Here is a 13,541-nt window from a genome sequence, read left to right on the forward strand (position 1 = left end):
AAAATAGATATACATACTATAGCACTTGGAGGACAGTTTGCTACAATTATTCACTTTCTATTTAGCTATTTTTATTATTTAAGAACATGGAAAGTTTTCACTTTACTTTATGCCAAGTGTATTAGAAAAGCATTTTCTTCTTGGAAGCATAATGCACAATTTTTGTCATTCTTGAAAGTTATATATACTGTCAACTTGCTCTATAAATTTTCATGTAAATCACTTAAGTCTCCCTAAAGGCTGATCTTGAAATTTAAGAGGGTCAAACATTTAATTAAACGCTAACTGTGGGATATTTAATTTTATCTTAATTCACAACTGTAGTCAGCTCAGCTTTCATAACCTCAGATCTTGTTTATTATTTCATTAGTATCATATTATTAAGCAACAGTATTTGATGCCAGTTAAGGTTGCATGAGTTTTCACTAGATTTCTTTTTACTCATGCAACAGATGCAAAGTGCAGCCTACAAGGAACGTGTAAGTTCTTTGATTTGATATTTGCTCTTAGACATTTGCAAAACATTTTGGGACATTAGTTTAAAAGAAAATGATCCCCGTAAACAGGTTTGACAGTGTCTTTCATGCTCACCTCAATATCAGCACCTCTTTCTTTCATTTTGCTTGCTGCCTCTTTAAACCGCTGTAACTCCATGCTGTCTCTGTGACCTTTGACACAGTGAATTCAAAAAGAGTATTCAAAATCAAAGGCAACCTCCAATATTCTGACCATGCCAATAGTTTGCATCACCACAGCAAAGGGTTACAAACCACCTAAGGTTTGTGTGCTTGTTTGCACTAGAAAAGACATTCTAAACACACTAAAGTAAAAATCAGTGCAATGATATATTGATATGAAACTATTGCTGTGCCCACACTGAGGTGTGGATTATCACAACTCAAAAAGTAAAGCTAATATTGTAAAATTAAGCGTATGCTCCTCACAGGAAAGGAGCAAGGTCTGAATTACAGTACTTTTACGTGTGTGTAACAAATGAAAGAAAAGTAGACAGTTTTCTGAGGTAGCTTTTACAACATACCATTCATCCTCCCAGTCGCAAGAAATACTTCTCCGAATTTTCCCAAGCATGTGGCTTTATAATGCATGAAAATCTACTTGGCTTCACAATTGAAACCTGCATATTATCACAAGTTTTATAAATCATGGGCAGTGAGAATGAAGAGTATGTTCTAAATGCTAGAGATGTCAGAGGACCATACACAAAAATCTGGCTCCAGTAAATAAGTACAGTTAGTATTCAAAGTTATTAGTGGTGAAGTACATTTAAAGATTAGATAAGAGTTACACAATCACTGTCCATTATTTCTGTTTGGCCTTGCTTTCTGAATGAAAATAAAAATTTCTTTTTTTAAAACAATGAGGCACTTGTGAACAAATAGCTACTGAGAGTACAAATTGTAGATACCCTTCCTACGCATACGCCAATCTAGAAACACTGGTGCACGTAGGTAACTTCTTAGAAAGCCAAGTTTCACAGCAGTAGAATAAACTCTTGTCTAGAGATTTAAATTTTTACATCCTCAGCAAACCTTTGGAAAAGACTGAGACATCCCTAAACAACTAGGGCAATACAACACCTCTGCAGGCAACCTGACAATTCCAGATTACGATCGTCTGCTGTACACTAAACATACTTAAAGCATTATCTACTTCATGGGAATCAGTTAGTAAACCCACACCTGTTTTGCAATGAATCTGCCACTGTTTTTCCATTCAAACATGTAGGTAGCTAACCAAAAACATCCACTTTTTTTACTGTTAAACAAAACTTGGGGGCAGGCAAAATGTTGTACTGAATAATGACTGCCCAAATATCTTTTATCCTAGGCAACAGTGGAAGATCCCAGTTATAACCATTTTTAGAAATATAGTATAGGAGGAACCCTCAGCTTGACACAGATACCACAAAGATATTTGTCCAGGACTCCATCAGCCTCAGAAGTCTTCTGTAATTACGTCAAGAAATAGACAATATTTTTGATTGATGCAATGAAAAGGTAGGAGCTTCATAATGAGTCACAACAAGTTTGTCTACAACGCCCATACCAAGTTGTATAGCTGCTAATTGCACAAAACTGCTATACACAACAACTGGATCATGTTTTTCAGAAAAATATTGTCTATGTGACAGAATTATGAAGAAATTATAATTGAAGTTAAAAAAAACCATTCAAGCAACATAGGGAAATTAGAGATGTTAAAAGCAAAAACAAGCAGAGCAAAACGGTAGAATAAAAGTCACCTGCAACCGGAATACACCCAAAATACTATACAATTCTTGATAAGTCAAACCTTGTGGCTTAGATTTGGTCCACAGTTTATGAAGTAGTCCCATAAGGATGTTAGAACATAAATCTCGGGTTTGTAGTTCCATTGTATGGACATGCTGACTTTTGGAAAGTTCATCTTTAATATTCAATTTTCCATGTGAGCCGCCACAGTTGACTGTTGACATCAAGTCGCCAGTTGACAAAGAGAACTTCGTTTGGGGGTTGTTCTTCGATAACTTGACAGAGGACTGGTGATCACATTTGTCAACTCTGCAGCTGTAGTTATCATTAGTGTCACTCTCATCATGAATAAAACCACAATTAACGTATCCTCCATTTTCAACACAAGGTTGGGTGAAAGCAAGGCAAGCAGAGCCAGAAGCAAGAGGATAAGAGCAGCTAATAATGACTTCAGGACATTCAGAATCTACTTTGTTATACTTACCCACAAATGCACCAAATTCTACATTATTATCTCCTTCTGTAGCCTTAGAGAAAACAGTCTCTTCGTGCTTTGCTGAAGAATCCAGCTGACTTTTGCAACTGGGCCGAGATGGAGTGCTAACAAAAAGCTTTGCTGTTGGGGATGTTACATGTGGCATGCTGTTAGATGAGTTGCCTAATTTTCTACTTTTACTGGTGGATTTTGAGATCTCTGAAGCCTGTATTCGTTGGCGAAGTTCTGGAGGAGGAACAGCATTTGAAAATAAGGCACTGCCTGAGGAACCTGCCTCTTGGAAGATTTTTTCATCTCTTCGGGAAACCAGACCTAACTCCTGGCCAATTGTCTTATGTTGGACATCTTTTTCATCACGTATAGAAATGTTACAGAGTAAAGCATTATTATGTTCAAGGCCTCCTTGTGGAAAAGAACTAAAGACGTTTCCAATGCTTTGCTTTTTCCACACAGATGATCGTAGAGAGCCGTCTTCCATGAGATTTTGTGCCAAATGTTTTGAAATGCTCAATTCCCGTGTGATCTCATTATGAACCTTGCTAGCTTCTGAAGCTTTCTGCGCAGTCAGTGTTTTCAGAGTATCCACAGTTAGAGCAGAGAGATCCTGGAGGTGACCAATCTGTGAATCTAAAGACTGTAGTGATCGTTTAATGTAGTTGACACGATCACCAACTTCCTTTATCTGAATGCACATTTGTTCCACCCTAAGAAAAATCAAATTATGAAGAAGCTATGAAAGGTATTTGTCTCAATATGCAAAACAAAAATCTTTGTAGTGCTTTCTGCCCATTTAATCAGAGGAACAAAACCCTGAAATTTCGAGATGGTATACACGATAGCATTGGACTGTTTTGTAATACATCATTTGCACATACTGCTGAGTCACAGAATTAAAACACATCAATAGACAGCCTACAGCACTTTTTCAAATCTAACAGTTTATTAAGACATCATGAGAAACTAAATAATGTGATTGACTCAGCTTTGTGAGTTCTGCTACAGATCAAGAAGCATCAACCACATTATTAGTTCCTGCATAGCAATGGAAAGGTATCATCTAAAGTTCGTGCAACCACTTATGTTCCTGAGCTGCATTTCCCCCTTAAACTACATTTAAAAACCCTGCAAAAGTTCTAAGCTTCTCTGTTCAGAAATCTTAGTTGCAAATATTCTACCGTTCAAATGTGACTCGAATCCTCTCCTCGCTTCCAGAATGAAATTTATCATCCTTTTCATTGAAATACATCTCAACACACAGCTCTTCAAAATCATGAAGTTTCTTCTGATCTTCTTCTGTCAGGAAGAGTTCTAAAGAGAGTTTAAACAGTTAAGATGACACATATGTAGTGAAGCTGGAGATGTGCTGAAAATAGCCACAACATTACAAAGGCTGTTAAAAGAAAAAGGCAAAATAAAAACAAACCCCAAAACCCCAACCAGAATCCCACCCAAGACCCTTCCTCTCTCATTGCCAGAAATAACTTCAATGTCAAAGACTTCCAATAAAAAAAAAAAAACCAAAATAATAATTAAGAGGATCTGTGCACAATATTATCATTCCTTACACTCCTATCCTTTAATCCATTTTCCTTTGAGGCAGAAGCTAGATTCCTTAGCTTCATTTTATTCCCTGTGGAACATCCCCCAGACCCCTTCATTTTTTTAAAGTTTCAAAGGAGTTTTCCAGAAAGAAAAAAAAAAATCTTCCCCATTAACAATAACAGGAAATCCAATCTGTTTGTTTGCTTTTGTCATAAGTTAGCTTGACTGGAGATTTCTAAGGGCTGTGTATTATACCCTACGAAAAAGCACTGTGACTTTGAACAGATTTGGAGCCTTAACATTCAAAACATGGAAAATTAAGACCCACTCCAACTTTCTTCCAAATATACATCATAACCAAGAACAGAGCACTTCCATGACTGTTTGCTTTAACTGTATCTGAAAAACCACTGCAATTTTTGGATAATAACTATTCATACTTGGCCCATCTGAAGTCTTGTCTGTCTCTCTTCTTTTACATATACAACAGAAGAGGGAAGCCATGTGGCTAAGGATAATAAGCGGCGGAGGCAGAACAGGTTTTTCATGGTAGGCCATAATGAAATGATAGCGCTGATACTTCCACACAATGTTTGAAATTGCCTTGACTTGTAAATACACGTTGCTGAAAGGGAACAGAAAAGTATTAACACATCAAGGTGGATGTTGGGGGGTGGGGAAGAGGTGTTGGTGTTTGTTTGGTTGTTGTTGGGGGTTTTTAACACTTTGATCTTGAATTTTGAAGCCAGTTAAGTATGAGACAAAAGCACGAATTTGGGTTTTGCTGCAAAATTATTTTTTGGAAATTGGAAACACAGTCAAGAAAACACCGTAACCCAAAGCAAGGAGAGGGTTAACAAGTTCTCCCATCTGGTAACATCTCAGTATCTTTACTCAGAAATAAATTACACTGAGATAAAATTTTCAAGTTTGGCAAACAAGAAAAAAATTATTTCTAACTAAGCCCAGATTTTTATATCAGGCCATGATAATCCTGCAGTCTGTCATTCTTCAGTGTTTCTGAGCTGCTTCTGCCCAGAAATCAAACACTTGCAGAGAACTGTAAAAGACAATTAACTCAAACAAGTAGGGAACGTTGAATGAATTTAGGCACCACAGTCAATATAAAGACAAAAACAATTTTCTTTGTCTTCTGACACAGAGAAGTTACAAAATGCTTTTAAATTTTCTTAAACTTCTGATTCCTCATGCCTCATAGATGTGACATGAACTAGTCATGCCATGCACTTCCCTAGCTTAGCCATGGGCTTGCAGTAAGGAGGAGACAATCAGCCTTAGAACCTGAAAATACTTCCAGCAAATGGGATTGCTTTCAACTGGCATTAGTTCTTCTTATCTTGTCATCTTATTGCAATGAATTAGAAACTTATTATTAGCAAAAATTTACAATTATCCATATACTTACTTGAAAAATGCAATCAGGAGATTAACCATGATTATGTACTGTACAAAGAGGTAGACAGCTTGAAGAAATGGGGTCAACCATGTTCCTGGGCCACAGAGATGAGCAACTTTTTCATCAGAATTATTTGCACATACTGTGTTGGGGGGGGGGGAAAAAAAGATAGAGAGAAGATATGTACATCTCTTAGCACTCCCAGAAGGTATAGCTTAAAAAAACCCCAGATCACTTAGAGTTTGAAACACACAACTATCATGCACTGTTTCTGCAATTCCAATGTCTCCATGCATTTAGGAACATGGTAGAAAAATACCAGAGACAAAGCTTCTGGTTAATACTATGGTATAATCATATTATCAGTCTTCAAAAAAGCATAATACACCACCACAGTCAAAATTTTGGCATGACAGCTGTGGGGGAAAATTCAAAAATCTTGCTAGGAATAGCAGTGTGAAAACTGATGACACAGAATTTTCATTCTAAGTCATTCGAGCTTTAGAAAGGATAATGAAAAAATCAGGTCAAGAAGTTACACAGCTGCAACCCACAGAGAGGAGAAATTCAATGAATGGAATCAATGTTGACAGTACTGGGCATTTCATTTCATAAAATTGGAATTTCGTAAGACCTGGAGAAGATCTTATCAGAGTAAGTTCTCTTTACTTTGCTTCAAAATTGCAGTGTCTTACCATCAATTTCATAGGCATACACTTCACCAAAAATCATCCAGTATGGATGAAATACAATATCTCTGGCAAGAGTCCAAGATGGTGCCTCATCAGGATATAATATTGCCTTCCTGGGAACACCAAAACTAAGCAGTACGAGCGCCATAATCACCACGATGTAAAACATGTTGGCCACCTATTAACACAAAGAAGTCAGTGAATCCATGAGCTCATAACCATGATTTCACAACTTTAAACACTTTCACAGTGACAGTGTACACAAATGCTAAGTATTACAGAAGGAAAGGAGTCCAGGGCACTGTTGGGTTTTTCCCTGTCCTTTCTTATAGCATATTTAGCATCCTTGGCCAAAGGCAACTGAATATATTTCCTTTCTAACTCCAATATTTATTATGTGCATGAATAGCAACTGACAAAGAGAAACATTCCTTCCTAAGTGTACTCAATAGCTGCACAAAACCCAGAGGTAGTTTTCCAAGGGCTGGAACACACCCTATCCCTCTCACAAGAAATCACAGTGAGAGTGTTCAAGCCTTAACAACTTTTTTAATATTTAGAGTAGCTACTGACAGCAGAACTAAGTTAGCTATTTTTAGATTTAAGCAATTTGAATAATTTTTGTGTGAGAAGACAAGAACAGGGGCACGATCTATTCCTAATTTGCCAGAGCACAAAATACAAAGGTGGACACAAAACAAGTTCAAATCTTGCTCTAGAGAGCAGAAAGACTATAAATAAATTTCAGAGCCAAATGGGAAGCAATGTTAGCTGAATCGAGAAAAAGCCTTCATGGTATTAAATTAAATCTCTGACATCTAAGAACAAAACAGGCCAGAGAAGGATGATTTGTCAGCTTTTCACAGATATGTGACAGAGAAAGCTCCATAATACAGGAAACCTTCTCATCAGTGCTTGTTTTGAAACACTTTGACCTATATTCCAGCTAGTGAATTCTGCACACTGAGTTGTCGACATATTACACCAGGATAAACAACACTTGGTTAAATATAACTATGAGAGAAGCTGAAAATGGATGCAGCAAGGAAAACATATTTCAGTCAGGGGTGGGGAAAAAAAAAAAACCCCACAACAAATCAGTGACCAAAGTAGCACTTACCATCTTCCCAATCATCATAACGTAGGGACCAGCCTGTTGGTTTACGGCTAGAAAATCCAGTAATCGCACATACCAAAAAATTATATTGAGACAGTATGTGATTCTTCCAGCTACAAAGATGTAATTTTCTCTGTAAGTGTCTTCTCCAAAATTCCCCTTCGCTCCAAATCTTAATGCAAACCCAATGAAGAAAGTGACAATGGCAACTGTGTCACTGATATTGAAGTAATCACTAAACCACACTTTGATCTTCTGATTAATCTTCCCAGCTTCTGACATAAAAATCTGTTAAAAAAAATAAAAGGGTCAGGTCTGCTTATTTTTTTTTGCACAGGGACAAACAGTGTAACATATGAATCATACCATTTTTATACTTGCAAAAATAAAATATCTATTCAAATGGATAACTTATACACTGAAGAATCAAACCCAGCATTTAACTGTGTCAGTGCCACAACAAGGAAAGGAGGATGTATGTCTCATTCTGTCTGCACAATTTACAAAGGAATTCTGGGTTTGGTGGTTTTTGGTGGTGTTTTTATTTCCTTTGAGGTAGTTACTGCTACAAAAATGAGTCCTACTTTCTGCGCCGTCAGGTTGGGTCTCAGGTACCAGATTAATAAATTCTCTCTCTCCCATCTAAAAACTCTTACAGAACTTATCAAAAGTCTCTTCCTGACCAGGAACACTGTGGCTATGAGAGCAATCCTGTCTCAATAAAGCTTTTCTTCTGTTTTGACATCTTGGTCATCGCACAGTGGCAGAGAAAATCAATCACCTAGGGAGGGTGGGGCATGGTGTAGGTTTTGATCAAAGAAAAAAAAAAAAAAAAAAAAAAATCAGACCAGGATGTCATTGCCGATTCCTTGATATTTAGAAAGCAATACCCACCTCATCTGCCTAGTGCTCCATCTAACAGCCTACACCAAAGTTTAAGATAAAGCTGTTTTATCATGTACTCTGATGCTTGAAGTTTCTTGGCTTCTCTTATTTATAGAATCAGTTTAAAGCATACTGTTTTAACTAAAATCCCAGACTGTTACAGACATACCTCACGAATTTTCTCAATTGCTGATGTGAAAATGTAAGCAATAACAATCCACTCCTGAACGGATGGTAGTTCTTCCATTTTTACAAGAACCACAAATGTGTAGAGCATGAGGAATCCTAAGTATGCCAACTGAGAAAAAAAAAAAAAACAATGAAAATTGCACATGTAATTACTGAAGGCTTCTTTATAGATGTGCATAGAATCTTTTGATGTGGTATACAAAAAAAGCTTCAAGTTGGATCACAGGACTATATTTACCCCTTTAACAAGACACATTATTTATAAGGGGATACAAATATTTTCCTTTTAGAAGAGGAAAAATAGCTGTAATAAGCTATTTATTGTTAGCAAAGCTCTGCTCTTATTGCAGCTATTTTCCTTCAATACAAATTCTAGCATTTCTATTACAGTAATTTAAACATAGCTGTGCATGAACACTTCAGCCTAATAAATAGTTACAGAACTCCTGCTAGCAGCTGATGAAATTAATTACCCAGGCCAGACTAAAAACAATCAAGCTAATTACGCTCTTAACTAAAAACAAAAAATATGCAAAAATGATATTTTTAAATCCAACCAACATCATGAACTTCAAAAAAACCCAAACCACAGGGCACAACGTGTATATACAGTGTTTCAAAATCAAGTACTTGTCATTTCCAGCTTAGCAAGGTAAGAGGTTTTTTGTTTGTTTTTTTTAGGGGGGGAAGTGCTTAGCCTTTGATTCAGAGATAGGTGTTTGGGAGAGAACCCAGAAACCTGTGTCATCTTTCCAAACAAAATACACATTACACTGAAAAAAACTCACCGTATTAAACCAAAACTTCACAATTGGAGCATGATAAAATGCATAAAACTTCTGTGTAATTGGGAGTCTCTTAGGTTTTGCTGGAGTCTCCATATCATGCTTTTCTAAAGTACTGTCCAAGATCCTTACTTCTTTAAAAACCTCCTAAAATGAAAGGACTGTTAACTTCACACACACAAATATGCCTCTGGACACTCATTTTAACTCTTGCTTTGACTCAAAAATGTAAATATTTAAGTTAGGAATGTTGTCCTTAAAATCTCCCCCCGCCCCCCATTACCATAGGTATTTCATCTGCTGCAGTCTGGAAGTTGTTTTCACTGTCATCCATTGCCATTTGATGTGCATCTTGAGACTGAGGAATATGTGACATTTCAGCCTTGGTCTTATATTCCAACAGCAGAATAGCAGGAGGGAGCAAAATACTCAGTATCACCTGGAAAAAACGGGAAGACTAAGTGCAAATAGTTCACAGCTACATGAAAGTATCAGAATACACCAACACACAGAATATCCCCTGGAAATATATTATTTAAATTTGTCTTACTTGTTATTGAGGGGGAAAATGTAGAAAATAATTAGTTATTATTTGTATATGCACTTAAGAGCCTAAGATCACACATACAGAGTGTTTCTTGACTTGAAGATACAGGAAAGGGGAAAAAACCAACAAATTCCAAAACTGAAAGCTACTAGAAAGAATGTACTCCAAGCCTGAAGATACAGAGATGTTTTGGTCATACTCTGTTCTTTAATGCACTCCCAGAAACTCTGGAACTATGTACTGTTAAGGTGCATTTAAAAGCTTATACAAGGCTGAGGGGGTCGGGGAAAGGGGAAAGGTGTGTGTTTGGTTTGGGGTGTTTTTTAACTTGTGCTAGAAAAATGAGCTAAGGTATAGGTGAAGAGAGTAAGTGAAAGCTATTTACGGTCATTAGCCTGTTACAAAGCAAGCAAGAAAACAGTTAATCTGTTATCAAAGAGGATTTTAGTAGGTCACAAGTTAAATAATGCTTGTAGATATTTTGTAGGAAAGTTTTATTTCATTACATTTCTAGCAACAATTAGGTCTTGGTACACCATCTCAAAGAAATATGCAACTCCCATTTTGGTTCAATGGATCTATATCACAAAGGGCACCATTGGAAAAACTGTCCCCAATTTGCCTCCCCTTGTTTCATTCTGTGCTCTGTTTTAGCTCAGTTCCTCCAAAATAGGATGTTCACAAAGCCTTTTTACATAGTCTTATTGCTCCCTGGAAAAAGCCAAAATGCATGAAACTACAGGCTTACAGTGGGTTTTCCATCTGTTAAGGTTTGTTACTACTATGTTTTTAGTAGTGGATTAGTATTCACATGATCTCTTTAAGCCTCTGATTAAGGGCTACTTGCCTGGTTTTTGCCTTCTATATTTCTGTACCTTATTTGAAAAGATAATACAGTGTCAAAAGAAGAGTTTACAATAAATACTTCCAGTTTTGATTATGTTACAGGAGACTGGTTTACAGGATTTATTGATGTAAGCTATAGCTGTGAAAGCTTTATACTAACAGCATTTAAACATACACTTTGCTTCCATTTAAACATAAACTCCAGTGACCCTTTTTTACACCAATGAACTCCAACAATACTTACTTTGTACCACGAATTCTTCCTCATGTTCAGCCTTCCCATCCACATATCTGATAACAACATCTGTGTACAAGTGTGTGCTACAAATGGACGGAGCCTGGAGGACACTGCTAGCTTCAGACAAGTGGAGTTGCTCCAGTTTTTAAGCTCATAGGTTAGCAATTTCATTGCCATAGTTTCATCTTGTCGGAAGGACTGTTCTAACAGTTCAACTGCCAGTTGACCAAACTCACTAGAATGAAGAAAAAACAACAAACCAAAACATAGATCTATAACACATGACCTTGAGTTTCGTGTGAATTTTCCTGTACAATCAAATTCCCAATAGCATAACTTGGAGGAACTATTCTTTGTCCCTTCTGTACAGATATACTGTAGAGTAATTTGTACTACAACATGTCAATCTGCAATTTCTATTAAAAACATATACAGGCTACAAACAGCCACTAAAGCATGCAGAGAAGTTGTGTTTTGTTCATATACAGTCCACTGCTTTTACTGCAAAGGTCAAGAAAACATTTTGAACAATAGAAATGTAATTTACTTGGAATATTGTTTCAGTTCTTCTGAAGTATCATCAACAAGGTCACTTTGTTTTGCTTCATATGCCATTGAACGATACACTTTGCAAGCAACCAAGGCCTTTGCCATGGACTCCTCGCCGTGCTGCCAGAAGAAAAGGGCCATCTTCTGCCTCTTCATCAACACTGCCCAAAGCAACAGCTCGTTGAGAGGATAAGCAAAACGTCTCGTTTCAGGATCATCTATGTCTACTATTTCATCTTTGGTTCTTTTCTTTTTTCCCTCTTCTGCACCAGTGTCGATCTTGAAAATAAAACCAGAAAAAGTTACATTTTAAGTCTCTATACTTGGTCGTGACATAACTTGAAATAAAATGCTGAGTGATCCAATATCAAGTTATAAAAAAAGAATTTCTGAAGGCTTGAAAAGCAGCTGGAACTTTTGTTCAAAAACTTCAGTTGAGTCCAATTCATTTTCACAACTGTGAGACTGAATTACTTAGAATTACAGATCAAAAGAAAAGCAGTAGCTAATAGACCTACATACAAATGGGGAAACTCATGGAAACTGCTTTTTAGTAGTGATACATGGCCAAATCTTGCTCCATCTACAAAGCCAGGTGAGTCCCCCACCTCATTGCTAGAACTGTGTCAAAGATAAGCTTTTTGGTCCCTAACATATCAGAGCTTATCCAGAAGACTACTATAGAGAAACACTCTTTAGAGAATCCTGTGAAAAAAGCTACAGTTTAGAAACAAGTACAAAAGCAAGGCTGAAATTCCAGCTTTATCCAAGTCAGTACAATTGCTGCTACTCACATTTCAGGGGCACTTGGATTTCAACCAGGCTCTCCACTATTAGCTACTGGAAACAAGCCCCACCAAGTTCCCCTCACAAGTCATACCTTTGGTTTGTATGGCTGTGCTGTTTTGATGAAGTGATTGTGGCGCATTTTCTCTTTCTTGTCTGCCCTGTTACCAAAAGACTCATGGCTCTTACACATCTGAGGAGTAGTATTTGAAGGATTTCGCCCAGATCTCTGTACCAAGGATAAGGAGATGGGGTCTGGTTACTGAAACATGGATGAACTTCTGTAACAGCACAACCAGAATTTTCACTGGATATTTAACATGGTTTTCTGCTTGCTTTCGTTATTTTTAAGAAGTCACCAAATAGGCAGTGACACTTGGTTAGTGTAGCTTACACAAGAAGCTATCTGCATCCCAAGGCCTGGCAGAACTGCATGCTTGGTGCCCATTCTTCCCCTTCAAATAAGCAAAGAGGGAATGACAGAGAAGGAATTAGCATGTGCTAGAACAAGGAACAGAAGAATAAAACCTCTTGTTTGTCCTGAATCCAAAACAGCTCTCACAGGCCTTACTACTGCCTTGAAAAGAATCAGTCAGTTGCTAAGAACAAAAAATACAGATCCAATTTTTCTTCAAAACATACAGGTTTGGGTTTTTTCACTGAGAATATATGTCCTGTTACTCAAATGCCACGTACCCGATTGTTCCCGCTGAGACTGTTATAGATAGCTCTAAAGCGTTTTCTTGTATAGGTACATCTATAAGTTCCTCCCATCAGATATTCAATAACCAGCCCCACATCAATCAGGTTGATTTTATATCCCGGAGGAAGATTTCCCTAGGAATGAAAAAAGTATTTTTAGTATTTCAAATTACAATCTTCAGCTTCCTTAGAATGTTTCTACATGTTCTAGCATGGCTCTAAAGAAAAAAAAAATTAAACTTTTCATGATTAAAAAGAAAACCCCAACAAAACGCAAAAACACATCTACGTGGCTCAATAGTTACTACTTTCAAAGAAAGATCAGGTTATGGCAAGTATTGTAAACAACAAAATGTCTGCAGAGGTAGCTAATTACTTACAAAAACCCCTGAAATTGACAGTCAAATACAAGAAATTATCAAAAAACTAACATTGCTGGTTTGACTGATTTTTACATTTGCAGCATACCTGTTTGACGTCCCGAACAAGATGAAAGAG

Source organism: Acanthisitta chloris, unplaced genomic scaffold, assembly GCF_000695815.1.
Source record: "Acanthisitta chloris isolate BGI_N310 unplaced genomic scaffold, ASM69581v1 scaffold44582, whole genome shotgun sequence".
Classification (NCBI taxonomy): Eukaryota; Metazoa; Chordata; class Aves; order Passeriformes; family Acanthisittidae; genus Acanthisitta; species Acanthisitta chloris.